This window comes from Rattus norvegicus, chromosome 14 (genome assembly GCF_036323735.1).
Source record: "Rattus norvegicus strain BN/NHsdMcwi chromosome 14, GRCr8, whole genome shotgun sequence".
Taxonomy (NCBI): Eukaryota; Metazoa; Chordata; class Mammalia; order Rodentia; family Muridae; genus Rattus; species Rattus norvegicus.
In genome coordinates, this window is record NC_086032.1 from 20,954,142 (window position 1) to 20,970,556 (window position 16,415).

The window sequence follows — 16,415 nt, forward strand, 5'->3', positions numbered from 1 at the left end:
AGCCTTCTGGCCCAAGATATCTGACAAATCTTGAAGAACAGGAATTATTAAGGACGGGCTTATTCTCTCTTGGCAGAACTAAGCTGTCCTAACCTGTAACCTGTGTCCTCTCAAGAGGGTACAGATCTGTAAGAAAAATAGGCAATTCCTGCCCAGTGGTCACCTAGCCATAATGTACCTCACCTGGAGGTAGAGTTGCTCACCTGCTTCATTGAACCCATGAATGGGGAGCTCATATGAGCAGATATGTCTCATTGACAAGTGAATACATTAACATTAATTGTCACATTCTGTAGATTTCTGACATTTTTGAGAACTATCTATCAATGTAAAGTACTCTGCAATGACTCTCAGCTATTTATAAATAAAATATCTAGCAAGCTCCCTAGCAATTAACTCAGAGCCAAGAATTTGATATCTGGTCCTTAACTCATACTGTCTCATCATATAAGAAACAGTTTGTAATAACCGTTAAAGAAGGACTGAATCCAAGCCTTGTATTTTTAAGTGTGTTGTATGGTCACAATGCCTATTATAAGAATTAGAATATTAGCCCCAATTTTATATCAATAAGAAATTTGTACCAATGAAAACCTTAAATTTCTATCAAAATAAATTCTGTACCAAAGTAAGATATTATGACTTCAACTTAGTAACTATTATAAAGATTTCTTACCAAATGAGATTAGGACTGCACAATCAACTCTAGCTATTTCCTCCTTTTTCAAATTATGACCATTTCTAGATTTCCCAGAGAGACAACTTAGAATAACCAAATCCAGATGCACAAGTCCAGGTGACGACTCTTCATACCTATTTCCAGCTATAGAGTTAGGGCTAGGGCTAGGGCTAGGGCTAGGGCTAGGGTTAGGGTTAGGGTTGGGATTAGGGTTAGGGCATTGAGATATCATTGAGGGGAACTGTAGGGGAAATAGGGTAGTTGTTTGGCCTTAAGAAGGCCACGTTAATGATTGTTGTAGTCTCTGATGTCTGTGTTCTGACTGGATTCGGCTGAAAGTCCCTGAGATCACAAGTTAAAGCAGGTCAGTTCAGCATGTCTGATGATGAAGCTCACCAAAGCTTTACATTCTGTAATATATAAATTTCGAAACAAAATTTTAGTATCAAGATAATTTTTTGTTTGATTCTCTGGACTCTAGTTCTCCTGGGTTTCTCCCTTTGTCATATCTGATCCTTACAATTCTGGAGGGTGATAGACACTAACCACCTTTTCTAAAAACCTTCCTCCCAGATCAGCATATTCTTCAGTGGGCAACCAGGAAAGCTTCTATCCTGCCTTCTCTTTCACAGAAATAGTAAAGCAATGACAAAACTCATATTTTAGGCCTTTTCTAATTTGTCAGGTTGGGATATTAACCCAAAATTCCCATGGAGCCCACCTTCAAAGAATATGAGTTATCCTGCAGGACTTCAAAGCTTCCCTAAAACTATTATTTTCATACCATCTCCCTACTATCCTAAAAAATCTTTTGCTTATTGTATAAACCAAATTTTGGGCCTTTTTCCTAATCTGTCATACCTGTGTAATTATCCCAAAAATCCTGTGGAGCCCACGTTCAAAGAATATGAGTTTCCTATTGACTTTAATACACCGTCTATCTGCTATGCTCTCTGCCTGGAGCTAAAGACTCTATTAATTAATACCTATTCATAGCAGACAATTATCACTGCTTTCTACTTGGAGTTAGTGACTAATTTTCCCTAACCTAGTTCCAAACCTCGGGCAGAATTCTCCATGTGATTCGGACGAAATCTGTATAAAAATCTATCCTAAAAGCAAACAGTCCCAATTTTATAAATTCACAGTTCAGTCAATATCTGCCCCAAGAAGTAGGCAGCTTCCATTTTCTGGCTCTCTGAATCAGCACAGCCATCTTATTTCTTTTCACAGCAGGGGACCTCAGAGCCCTTTTTGTTTCAAGGTTCCTGTTTTTTCAGTTTTCATGTGACTTGACTCTACCCAACTTGCCAAACCTCCAAATTTCTAACTATATTTTTATGTAAAGGCTAAGAATCTTAAATTTCTATCTTTTTCTTCCTGTTTTTTTTTTTTTTTTTTTTTTTTTTTGGAGCTGGGGACCGAACCCAGGGCCTTGCGCTTGCTAGGCAAGTGCTCTACCACTGAGCTAAATCCCCAACCCCAGAACCTTAAATTTCTAATGGATTCTTGACTTTACGTTGGATGTCATCTATACCATGAAAGAATAAAAATGCACCCTCCTACTCTAAGGCCACTGGCACTGTTGGTCTCACTGCCTCTATTGCCTCACGCACCCATGGCAAGTCAGGTCACTTCCATGCCAGCCCCATGCTTCCAAATTCCTGTGGCTAGCTGGGCTGACCCACCACTTTACCTTTCTCTGGAACTCTGTTGAGTCATCACGTGAAGGAAAACACCACATAAACTTAGTTTAGAATCAACAGGTAACACAATCTCTGGGCACAGCAATTAGCATCCTAATTTTGTAATCTACTCTAAATCTAACTCCTCCAGTGGCGATCCTGGTGAATCCACCATCTACACTGGAGGTCTCTGGCTAGCTACATTTTGTGCTCCATGCTCTCCCTGTCCAATAGCAGGTCACCTTTTCCTGCCTCTTCTCTTCCCCTCTCCAACCTGGATGTCCAGCCTACTGGTCTCCCAGTGATTAGTTCCTAGACATCTTTATTCATTAGGGGAAAGTTCACAGGAAGTGCCCTGAGAACTCCTCATCCTAGGCAGCCCCTCTTGGGGAAGTGTAATTAGATCAAAATACAAGCAGAACCAGGACTATTCATAACAATTCCTAATTAATTATATGTAAAATTTCTAACATTTGAAATTATGCATTTCTGGGGGTGACCTACAATTTTCAGAGATGAAGGGGAGGAGGTGGGAAGGAGAGGTCATGTGAGGGTGGTAATGAGAGGAGGGAGGGGCTTTTGATCAGGATATAAAGACAATAAATGCCTAGAACAAATGAAACTCAAGACAGATGATCAAAATGTGAATGCTTCACTCCTTCTTTAAAAGGGGAACAAGAATACCCTTGGCAGGGAAGAGAGAGGCAAAGATTAAAACAGAGACTGAAGGAACACCCATTCAGAGCCTGCCCCACATGTGGCCCATACATATACAGCCACCCAATTAGACAAGATGGATGAAGCAAAAAAGTGCAGACCGACAGGAGCCGGATGTAGATCGCTCCTGAGAGACACAGCCAGAATACAGCAAATACAGAGGCGAATGCCAGCAGCAAACCACTGAACTGAGAATAGGACCCCCGTTGAAGGAATCAGAGAAAGAGCTTGAAGGGGCTCGAGACCCCATATGTACAACAATGCCAAGCAACCAGAGCTTCCAGGGACTAAGCCACTACCTAAAGACTATACATGGACTGACCCTGGACTCTGACCTCATAGGTAGCAATGAATATCCTAGTAAGAGCACAAGTGGAAGGGGAAGCCCTGGGTCCTGCTAAGACTGAACCCCTGGTGAACTAGACTGTTGGGGGGAGGGCGGCAATGGGGGGAGGGTTGGGAGGGGAACACCCATAAGGAAGGGGAGGGTGGAGGGGGATGTTTGCCCGGAAACCAGGAAAGGGAATAACACTCGAAATGTATATAAGAAATACTCAAGTTAATAAAAAAAACTAAAAAAAAGACAATAAATACATTAGTTAATGGGAAAAATAGTTATGCATTTATATTTTTCTTCACAATTGATTCTTGCAACTTTCAAATTCTCTGTATTCAAAATATTTCAAACAAACAGTCTGGAAGTCATGTTTAAATCCATAGTTAAGGTAACATTCTATATCTTTAAAATCTTGGACATATGCTTGTTTAATTTCAAATATAATGCTTAAAACTAGGACTACACAAACACTATAGAGATTTGAAACCAAATGCGGTATCATGAATTTAATTTTGAAAAAAAATATGAAATTTGGTCATTTACTTCATGGACAAGGTTCACTACTAGTAGTTTCTAAATTGACCCCTATTTATAACATGCAGGCAAGTAAAGGTTAAACAATGTAGGAATACTGATAGAAGGTTTTGTCCTACATTTTTATATAAATTATTTAAAATATACACATTCCACTGCTCAATTTGATGAAGATCAACATCAAAGCATCTGAAAATGTAGAAATGTTTTAGGTTCCCTTTTAATATTTAGTAAAAAAAATTGAAATTAAAAGAAAATAGAAATAGCTAAGGCATATAATATTATTTCAAACTGCATTTATTAGCATCCCAAATGTTGTAAGTCCTTAGGCAATAATTGTGTCAATAACATGGGAGAAAGAGAGAGAGAGAGAGAGAGAGAGAGAGAGAGAGAGAGAGAGGCTTCCTCTTATAGTTTAGAATAAGAGTGAGCCCCAAATTCAAATGTCCCACATCTCTTACTGTACTTCCAGTGTATCTATAATTTGTGGTCTTTGGCCTGGTTGTTGTGTGTCTTATCTGAGTCTGCCCCTGTTGCCTTCCCATATTTCCTGTCAGTTCCTTACAAAGGACTTTGTTCTATATTTAGAACAAAACACAAAATGGCATAGGAAAGTATTAGGAATATGATAACAGAAATCTTTAATGGAATTTTGCAAGGAAAGGCATTACTTTATTGATATCAAGAGACATAAAACAAAACCCAGAGCCACACATTGACATTATCAACCCATGTTCATATGTTGTACTCTCGATTTAAGATATTGTTGTCTGTTAAGATTGATGCCAGTCTGGCTCCTGTTTGCAGAAAATGAATACCACAATATATACATATACATATATGGTACACACATATAGTACTCTGAATCACAGGCATAGACTACCACATAGTTTAATATTAAAGCTGCATGTTATTCTTAAGTTTTGGAACCTGATTACCTGGCATATTGAGGTTGATTTCATTGTTTTCTTGATGACAGGTTAAACTTCAACAGGCTAAGTACACTATAAGATAGCAAATTGAACACTTAGTTCTAAATTAACTCAAGGCATGTTTCTTTTATTAAAAATTCATGTAATATATTCTGAGCATCATTTACCCACTCTCACCTCCTCCAAGTCTTTTCTACCCCCCTACTCAAACAACTCCGTGACTTCTTATGTTAAAAAAAGAGAGACTTAATAAATTCCTCAAGGAAAAAGCAAAAGAAATACACAAAATTCATAAAATTCAAAATTAGTCACCACAATAAAAAGAAAAAACAAAAGACAGTAATACAACAATGCCCAAAACAAAGCAATATGAGATAAAAATTAAAAATCTACAAAAAACAACCACTGAGTTTGTTTTGCGTTGGTCATTTACAGCTTGGCATGAAAACTATACTTAAATGTGGTTTGCACGTCCTCTGAGATTCTACTGGGAAAAAACAATTTTCCTTTGCAACACTTGTTATTTAGAGATAGTTTCTTGTTTAGGCATGGGAGCTTGTGTCCACCTCCGAGCACTTAGAACTCATCTGGCTCTAATTTGTGCAGGCCCTGTGCATGCTTCCACAGTCTGTATGAGTTCATATGTGCATCAATCCTGTTGTATCTGCAAGACACTGTTTGTATGATGTCATCTATTCTCTCTTGCTCTTCAAAACTTTCTGCTTTTACTTTCACAGAGTTCCCTGAGTCTTGAGGGAAAGAATTTTATGATGACATCTCACTTAGGATTGAGTCTTCCAAAGTCTTTCATTCTCTATATATTGCCCAGTTTTGGGACCCTGTATTTGTTCTTGCAAGAGGATGATTAATGATGGCTGAGACACTGATGGTGGGCTATAGTAGAAGATAATTAGGGATCATTATCATCTTCTTTGCACAGAACAATATTTGTTTTTCCCCAGCTCCATGCCTTATCCAGTCTCAGGTTCTTATCAACCCATCTACTGCCAGAGAACGAACTTTCTACTTCCTAGAATGGGCATTAAAACTTATCAAAGAATGGTGGGTTACTAACACAACGTTTGTGAAATTACTGAATAAGCATACTATGCAGTCCAATTACCTTTGCAGATCAGTGTTTGTAACTGGGTTGGGGATTATCTTATCTTCTGTTAGCATGCAGAATGTCTCCCAGTAACATGAATACTATTCTACAAGGGTAAAAGCTCTAATTAAGCACAAGCGTAAATTTACATGTTCAATGAATGATGTAGACACTGTCTTCAGCCACAGGACATCACCATCAGTTTGTGAAGAGTGACCAATAAACTTGGAAGTAGCCAGAGTTGTTTGGTGATTGTCATGGAACCTCTTTGGCCAACAACTCAATTAAATATAACCCATATTATTAACCTGGTTGAAATGTATGGCAAAAGTTTGGCCTATTTGAAGTATTTGAGATATTTTCTAATAAATGTTATTATAAAGGAGCTACCCTATCACTCTCATGTATTACTACTTAGGTCCTGGTTTAAGGTTATATAGTATAAGAAAGAGCCATGCAGTTCCTTTGGAAATGCAGCTCTTGAAGAAAGGGATATGGTACATAGAAATTTTGACAAAGATGAACATAGTGTTGGACATCTTTCTGAAGCAACACTGATAATTACTCATGTGCTTTCCAGAAATATATTCATAATTGATATATTAACATAGCTATCTTTCAATTTCTGCAGTAATTATCTCAATGTTGGATTAGTGGACAATTTCTTCTCCACTAATGCTGCATCACTTTCAACATAACTCATGGGTTTAACTAAAATAATTCAGCAATTGAAAATTACTCTTTGTGTACCTAAAGGAAAAGAATTTTAATATAAAAACTTCAAGAGAAGATATATATGATATATTATACTTGTTATTTATATATTACATTAACTTTTTAAAATTTTAAAGTATATAGAGCACACCCTTAGAAATGTGGTCAATTAGAACAAGTCAGATATGACAGTTGTGTTATATTAGTTTATTATGTATTTGCTAATATTTTTGTTTAATCAGTTGAAAGATACATTAAAGCATCCAACTGTGATTTAATATTTTTAAAAAGGTGATCAATTAATAAATTGAGTCAATTAATTTCCACCAAGTATCAATGTTCTATCAAGACAAAGAAATTATGTAGAGCCTCAGATACTTATCTTTAATAGCTCAAAGTATAAGATAATATAAAATATAAAATTGACCTAATTTACATGTCTTCTCTCCGAGGTTTTCTATTCCCATGCATAACTTGTAGGCTCAAAAAGGGTAAGCTTTATATTACTGAAATATTTAAGCTAGAATCATGAGCCATGGTGACAGTAAAGCAGCATGACTGAAGAAGAATGAAGGTCAATGACTGTGTGATAAACTTGTAATAATTAGCCAAAAAATATTTGCCTAATAAGGTGACATTTGAAAACAACAGATCCTTCTCAATAGGCAGAGGTATGGTACAAATTAGGAAAGTAAGAGAAGTTGAGAAAAGAGAAATTACAAATGCAAAGGCCCCTCATAGAGAGTATGAAAAAAACTCATTACCATTATGCAATTTCTGGGTTCCTTCAAGGATATTTAGGGAAGGCCTGTTGGCAACCTGTCAGCTAAGTCTCATTAAGGAAAGCAGGAAATTCATGAATTCTCTCCCGTTCTGTTTTACTCATTCACTTCTATTTTACTTAAACATTTAATTATATTGCAGGAGAACAATAAATACTGATGATCAAAATGCTTTCTTTATAAAGTTGTGTCTTTAATATATCAAAAATATCTTTAATTTAAATATGTGGCTTAAAGGTGGGAATATCCAACCACCCTTGAGATAGGAGACAAAGCTTAGAGAATAATAAATTTAATTTTCAAAACAACACCTGAAATTTAGTTAACTACTTCAGGAACACATTGCACAACTAATACTTTTCTGATTTGACTCATTTGTTAAATACATTAGGTATTACATGATAAGTATTAAAGACATGCTAATAGGTTCCCACCTACATTATTTGTGTAAGATGTGTTAATATGTTATAATATATATTCCAAGGTCCCATGTTCATAAAGATAAATATTGAACTATTTGGGGCATCATTAACATTGTCAGGGTCTTCATTTGATATTTAGCAAAACAAATTTTGAAATGGAGAAAATTAAAATAGGTAGAGCAAATAAAATTATTTCAAAATTTTCATTTATTTGCATCTCAAATGTTGGCAATGGGTACCCTCCTCTTAAGGTAAGCATGAGTAGAGGCTTGGGGTTCTTTTGGACATAAAATACTTGAGCAAGAGAACATAGAGCAATTCTGACAAAGGTGAATTGAAAGCTGTAACTGCCACAATGGTTATTCACCTGATAACTAGATGTGGACGAGAACTACCATATTAGTAGCTGGATTCTCTTTCTACAGTGGTTAGACAAATATTGAGCAGAAGAGTCAATATTCTTTGTCCCACCAGTTATCATTAAATATCATCATTCTATATTCATACCTGCAAACAGGAAACAGAAAAGATAGCACTATAATTATGATAGACACTTATCCTTATAATTTCAAAGTACAAGAAAATACATCATCAGTTGAAGTAGCAAGTGTCTACTAATATAATTGATCACCTTTTGAAAAGTATTAAATCACAATTGGATGCTTTAATGTATCTTTCAATTGATTGAACAAATGGACAAAAATATTAGTAAATACACAATAAGCTATTGTAACACAACTGTAATATCTGACTTATTCTAAATGACCACCTTTCCAAGGGTGTGCTCTATACACCTTTAAATTTTAATATGTTTATATAATATATAATTAACATGTATAAAATATCATATATATCTTTTCTTGAAGTTTTTATATTAATATACTTTTCCTTTAGGTACAGAAAGAGTAATTTCCAATTGATGAATTATTTTAGTTAAACTCATGAGTTATGTGGAAAGTGCAGCATTAGTGGAGAAGAAACTATGTCAATCAATGTGAGATAAAGTGGTAATAATTTTTCAAGAATTTTATGTCTTTCAGATGATTTTTTTAAATTGAACTACTGTAATGAGTAAAAGATATGGTACACCATAGGAAGGAGAAATTGAGGCAACAACATTAAGTGCATTCACAAAATAGTTATGTTCAATAAAATTGTTAAACTGAAAATTTTAAGATATAATTTAAGGACCCTGAGACACTCTTGTAAAGTACCAAGAAATATTACTACTATTTGGTTTACAGGCAACTTCTCTAATAGTTAAGAAAGACATATTGATAACATTACAGGTCAGTTTTACTCAAGAAAGACAGGAATCCAATACTGTTCCATGTTGACTGCATCTGGCCTTTTATTTACTTTTTCACAAACATTACACATTTAATTATATTACATATAAAATGGGATGTTCATATTATTTCTATTATTTTAATTTTTCGTTATTCTTTTTATTCATAGTTCTTCTTATTATTCCTCCCTGGTTTTGTTTATTGAACAGCTTCTTAGAACTAATTCCCAGAAGAGTGTCTGCTAACTTTTTCCTCATCTACTGGAAGAATATTCTCAGATGGGGTTGTGATATGCACCACTCTGTGGGCGTGGTGTCTTCAGTGTAGAGAAAATTTATCACATACTGTGTGGAAATATCACCTGTCAATAAAAAGCTGATGACAATGAGCTCAGGCAGGATTGGAAGGTAGGACATCTCCCTGCCACCAGGAAGAGATAGGAATTCTGGGAAAGTATCAGACCCAGGAAAGATTTTATTCCTGACTCAGAGGAGACGGACATATAAGACCGAGGAGAGGTAACCAACCACATGGCACACACAAAATAGAATAAATAGGTTATATAAGTTATGAGTTAGTCCGGAAACAAGCCCAAGCATATGGCCTAGGCATTTATTCATAAACAATTAAATATCCAAGTCATTATTTGTTAACTGCGGCATGAGTGGAAAAGCCTATGGTTACAAATGACGTCCATTGCATTAGGCATGTCATTCAAATTTAGTTAAAAACTCAAGCTTAGTGAGGCCAGGTGTATCCTCTTCCCCTGAGGCCAGACAGTGTAATCCAGCTAGAAGGACATAGCCTACATACAAATAACAACTTTTGGGATAGTCCTGGAGATACTCAGAGCAAGGCCTACGCTCAGAGAAAAAAGGGGAGGAGGGATGGAAAGAAGGATTGTGGGAGATGGTAACTGGGAGGGGGCAGTGATCCAGATGTAAAATGAACAAGTAAGTTACCACCACCATCATCATCATCATCATTATTGTCATCGTCGTCGTCATCATCATCATCACCACGACCATCATCATCATCATTAAATTTTAAAAATCTAATCTTCAAACAAGATTCAGGTATTAGAAAAGCCCCACGTAAGAAGGGCAAATAAATACCTCCCAGAACAATTTCCCAGCTGGGAGGAGGCTAAATCCCTTTAAGAGAGCAGGAGGAGGCCTGTGAGTTGGTAGTAGATTGAGAACAGGAGCTTCAAAGTATGCCCAGCAGATGAAAAACTTTCCAGAGCTGAGGTGGATGGGCTGAGTCAGCAATGTTGTAGGTATGAGGCTCAGCTCTCACGGAGGGGCAAACAATGTTCCAGCCCCAAAACTGGCAAGGGCAGTCTGATAGACTGAGCTAACAGGGTGGAGCTAGCCACCACGAACAAGATCTGGCCTGCGAAAACTGCAAACACTCAAAAGCACAGAAAACATATCTTCTCAGAGTTGCAGTGGGAATGAAAAGCCCCAAATTTCTGAACTCTTAATGTATAAGTTTGAAAACAACAGAAGAAAAACACGTATTTAGTTTGAAAATAATAAAATAAAATTCTTAACAAGAGAATTAAACAACATTTCTAAAAGAAATCTCCAGAGGGAAGATTTTGGAGAAAATTAAGTACAAAAACATATTAATTATAGAGAACAATAAAAGAAGAATAAATAAATATGCATGGAAAATAAAGTCTGCAAAGAAAAGAGAGAAAAATAAAAATAAAGTCTCCAAAGGAAAGAGAAAGAAAGAAGAGGAAAACAAAAACAATAACAACAACAAAACTGAAATGCAGTTAGAAAGATTAAAGAAGAAAATATTTTCCATGTTAAAAATTTGAGAAACACTGTAGAAGAGGGCATTAGGAACCCATAAAGTTTTGTTTTGCCTGTCACCATAAAAATAAATATATGTCCAGTAATAATTACAATTTTATATAGCTTTAAGAAAAAAACACAACAAAGCAAACATAGAGAAAAAGAAGACTAAAAAATTAAATGCTAGATTGGAGATTATAGAACAGATATTACAGGATTCTTTAAATCAGAATAAAGAATCGTCAAAAGAATCCAATCTAGAATCTACAATATCAGCAAAAAAGGTAGTTCCAGTTAAGAAAAATCCACCGAGGCTTAAGAAATTAGAGTGGCAACCCATAGAGATTCAATATACTGAGGTAAACCTATGGATTCAGTTTAATAAAGTCACCATAGAGCAATGTCATACAATAGATTATATGTTTCATTTGTGGAGTTTGAAAATTTAAACTATATACACATGCTAATACATCATACTATTGATACATATTAAGAATTCCATTGAGCTTTTGCCTGGAATTCTGAAAACGGTGAGTCTAAGATGTGTATATTTATTAAAGATGATAACTCTTGCAGTAGGTGATTAATGCTACTCTAATCACCCCAGTGGTGGTGGTGGCATGTTCCTTACTACCTGACCCAATGTTCTGGGTTCCTGAATGAAAGACACACACATCCCCGTGCGGCACATTCCCACACACACACACACACACACACACACACACACACACACACACACAGAGAGAGAGAGAGAGAGAGAGAGAGAGAGAGAGAGCGCCTTATATTTTAATATGCCTTAAACAGCTCAATGGCTGGGTACTTCCAAACCTCCACATGGCTAAAACTTCCTCTATGATATTCCTGAGTTATTGCTTACTAAAATTTATATTCCATCTTTGTTGCCCTAGTCCCAATCGAGGGTCCCTAGGACTGCTCTTCCCCTGCTCTTACATGATTGGTATGTTCTCTTCTGCACCCTTCAGACCTGGTCATTAGTCCTTTCCAGTCATGGTTCTGTCCCGTCTTGCCTTGGAAATCTAAAGTCCTGTCTCTATCTCTCTGCCCAGCCATTGACTGCCAGCAACGTTAATAACCAATGTGGTGGGGGAGGGGGTTTGCAGTCGCCCTCAGAATCTTACATGCAGACTTGAGTATTCCTATATAATTTTGGGGACCCAATTAACATAACATAAGCGTTAGACCAAATCCATAAGAGACAGCTATTTTGGAAATGTCTTTGAGGGTTGAAGCTGATGACACTTTAGCAGATGTATCAATAACATGCAACATTTTTAAAAACATTATAGCATCAAAAAATCTTACGGATATCTCTTCTGTTACAATCCTACAGGCAAAGCAAGAGATCTAACAGGACCTTAAAGAAAATGCTCATAGAATAGAATGGGGACAAAGAATATCCCAGAGAGAAATTGAATAATGCTTTATGGATTTAAAATTTTTAAATGTCAATGAGTCAAATAACATGACTGCTAGAGTACACTGCATTTTAGGAAGGACTGATGATTTAGATGAGCCTATGTATATGATAATCTCAGAAAGTATATTATATTGAGAAGGAGAATATGCTCTTCTTTCAACAGAAGAAAAACTATGGATTCTTTCAAAATTAATAAAAATCTGATTTGACCAGGAAAAATACCCTCGTGTTCTTGACTGCAAATATGAAAGAAATCATAAAGACTAACAGGACAGGTGACATGAATTGCTGATCCTTCTTTAAGGGAACAGCACTGAGATCAGCTGAGAATTGAAAATGTCTCCAGCCAGGACTTTAGCTAAGCAGAGTCAATAAATCTTCTTGGCTCTAGAATCCTTGGGGCTTATCATGCCGTCCTTCCAAATTGCATAGATAAAAATTCATATTACAGTCTGGTTATTCAATTTAAACTAACTTATGAAAGAAAGAGCCCAACCTCCTCGAACAGAGAGCAGAGAATCATTTTAGCTGACTGTGCACGCCATACATTCCATAGGTATGCTGATAAGAAATGTTTATTACCTGTGGAAGTTCATATGTTAATAAACACCAGTGAAGTTAAAAAGGCCTTGACAAGATTCAGCCTTGAGGATGCTACAAGAATGCTGAGAAACTAAGACATATTTTTCTGGCATTTTCCTTCATCTAGTCTCAGAGGACCTCATGAGCTGTTTCACCAAAACTTGCTTCCAGGAAAGCTTCGAAGGTGCAGAGCTCCTCTGGTACAGCGTCTCAGACTGTTAAAACTCAGGGTTTCATTTAACCCTGAGCTTTTTCAGCACACAGACACTGGATAATAAATGTTAGAACTGGCTTTCTTAAGACTGGTCAATATCCCAATTTTATTTAGCTTCCCCAAAGGAAATGATGCCTGTCCACTAGAATTCAGGAAGTAATTTCAAGAGAGTGATGCCTCATTCCAAGAAAGTGAGGTGGGTGTTTTTTGAGTTAAATGAAATATTAATGGTCTTGGTCAGAGAGGAAACAAAGTAAGGGAGGCTAGATTTGGAGGTTTTTTTCTCTCCTTTTCTTTCCTTTATTCTTCTTTCTCTCCTATCTAATCCAACATAATACCTGCTTACATTCTAAATGTTTACCTTTATAACTCACAATAAAGTCTTAGCAACATGGCTGCCTATTCATGAGCAGCCAAAGACAATACTGGTATGGACAGAAAATCATGTACAATGTCATTTTAAGCTTACACAGATTTGTCCTTAATTTTTATATTTTATTAGGAAAAACTCCTATTTTGTCATACAGACTAGAGGATCTCACATTTACATCTATAACCACCTCCTGCACATTGTAAATATCATTATCTTAAGCAAGAATTAAGTCCAGGACATAACAGCAGGACACATTTAGCAAATTAAGAATGCCTGAAGATGAGTAGAGCCAGAAACTGGGAGCAATTGAAACACAATGGCATTACCTCTTTAAATAACCAGAGCTGGGGCCCCTTGGAGAAATGGCTACTTCAGCAGATTTAAAAGTAAGTCTTCCCCAACTCTGAATGGGATTCCACCTTCAGACACAGCCAACGATACTACGAACCCTTTCCATGCTTGAAGTACTCTTAAGCAACTCAAAACAATGTATGATGAAGGACAGTTGACAGACATTGTAGTGGAAGTGTATCATGGGCAAATGTTTTCCTGTCATAGAAACGTTCTTGCTGCAGTCATACCCTGCTTCAGATCCATGTTCACTAGAGACCTTACAGAAAGTACTCAGAAAGAAGTGCGGATCATCGGTGTTGAAGCTGAATCGATGGATTTAGTATTGAATTATGCCTGTACCTCTAGTTATTCTGATAGAGGCCAAAGTACAAGCCCTGTTCACTACAGCTACCATCTTCCATATTCCTTCCATACAAGACCAGAGTGCTAAGTATATTATTAGCCATTTGGATCCACAGAATTCTATTGGAGTCTTTATGTTTGCTGATCATTATGGCCACCAGGAACTTGGAGATCGATCAAAAGAAAACATCCGTAAAAATTTCCTGTGTGTCACCAAAGAACAAGAGTTTCTCCAGCTGACAAAAGACCAACTCAGAAGCATACTAGGTAATGATGATTTAACTGTAGACTGGGAAGAACATGTTTATGAAAGCATTATAAGGTGTTTTGAACATGAGCAGAAAGAAATAGAAATTGTCGCCAAATGTCTATGTTTTCTTCTAATGGAAGATGCATCTATTGAGAAAATTTCTCCTCAGTCTGCACAGGCCATAGTCAAAAGTTGTGGAGAAAAGGGACCATCCAACACCAATGGCTGTACACAGAGGTTTGGAATGATGGCTTCCGAGATGATCATATGTTTTGATGCTGCACACAAGCACTCAGGGAAGAAGCAGCCAGTGCCTTGTCTAGATATAGTCACAGGAAGGGTGTTTAAACTATGCAAACCGCCAAATGACTTAAGAGAATTGGGATTCTTGTATCACCAGATAATGACATATACATTGCAAGAGGGTACAGGTCAAGCAGCAGTGAGGTGTCCATTGATCACAAAGCAGAAAATGATTTTTGGATGTATGACCATTCCATCAATAGATAGCTTTCCAAGCCATCCTTGCTTAGGGGCAGAATAGGCTGCAAACTAGTATATTGCTGTGGTAAAATGTATGCTATTGGAGGACATGTTTACGAAAGTGATGGAAGAAACTCACTGAAGTCTGTGGAGTGCTATGATAGCAGGGAGAATTGCTGGATGATGGTTTGTGCCATTCCGGCTGCAATGGAGTTTCATAATGCTGTGGAGCACAAAGAAAAAAATCTACATTTCACCGGGAGAATTTTTCCTCTTCAATGAGGCCTAAAGAGACTCCTGGGGATTTTTAATACCCTTGACTGTGCCTAGAATCCAGGGCTTAGTAGGTGTGTACAAATACTCAATCTACTACATAGCTGGAACCTGTGGAGATCATGAGTGTGTTTTTCACTATTGAAGCCTACGATATTGAGTTAAATAAATGGACTTGAAAAAGGACTTTCCTTGCGATCAGTCTATAAATCCATACCTTAAGCTGATACTTTTCCAGAATAAACTTCATTTAGTTGTACAAGCTACTCAAGTGACTGTTGAAGAACATATTTTCAGAACCAGCAGGAAATAAAATTCTCTTTCCCAGTATGATGACATTGCTGACCCGTGAATAAAAGTGTATGAGAACTCAGATAGGTTGGCCACCATTTTGAGTGTTCAGTGGCTAAACTCTATCCTCAGTGTCTTCAGAAAGTTCTTTAATATGTAGCAGGCCAAAGCATGTCATTGGACTCTCAGACTAAGGAAGCTTGTTTAGGAAATGCTGTCCACATTGAAGAAAGCTAACACTTTTGTATTCAGAAATGGGTGCTCATAGAGATTGTGGTATTGGGAGGGATTTGCTTTTACCTTCATGATATTTTCATTTTATTCAGGAAAGGTAACAAAGTGCAATTTTCAGCATTTTTCCACCCATGGCCTAAAAGTGTCACCCTAGAATTTTGCGATAAATAGTTGCTGAGAAACCAGGTGAATTCAAGACAACTATGTACTCTTGAAAAACAGAGTATTCCTGGGTAAAGAAATCCAAACTGGTTAACGTGACTTTTCATTTTAAATACCAGGAACAATATGAGGCAATATCATTTATTTAGCTGTGATCTCTCTAACACAGAAAAGCAGTAACTTAGATCCTCAGTCTTATTATTTATATCATTTACATATATATTTTTTGTGTACTGTTTTCAAGTGTACAGGATTTAAATGTGCTCTGTCAGACTGAAGGAAAACTCAGTTTTCAAAATGAATTTTTAGTCACATTGTTTCATATTTCTCATGTGTCTTTTAAGTTAAGCTACAAGGTTAAAGTGGCAGTTTTCTGTCCATAACTTTTTCAAGTGCTAACACAGTCCCATTAAAA

General features: G+C 36.6%; 1 long non-coding RNA gene and 1 pseudogene across 2 annotated transcripts in view; one reads left to right on the forward strand and one right to left on the reverse strand.

Annotated features, from left to right (window-relative positions):
- Nucleotides 1-16,415, reverse strand: part of LOC120096588 (uncharacterized) — a 69,975-nt gene that overhangs the window by 18,276 nt on the left and 35,284 nt on the right. Inside the window, exons 1-3 of one of the 2 annotated variants that reach the window (XR_010057492.1) lie at nt 8,275-8,656; nt 4,891-4,956; nt 677-1,089 (exon numbers count right to left, since the gene is read on the reverse strand). This is a non-coding gene — a long non-coding RNA (uncharacterized LOC120096588). Of the gene's footprint in view, nt 1-676; nt 1,090-4,890; nt 4,957-8,274; nt 8,657-16,415 lie in introns of those variants that run through there. The other variant, XR_010057491.1, reaches the window with a different exon arrangement.
- On the forward strand, nt 13,974-15,857 carry LOC134481732 (kelch repeat and BTB domain-containing protein 8-like; annotated as a pseudogene).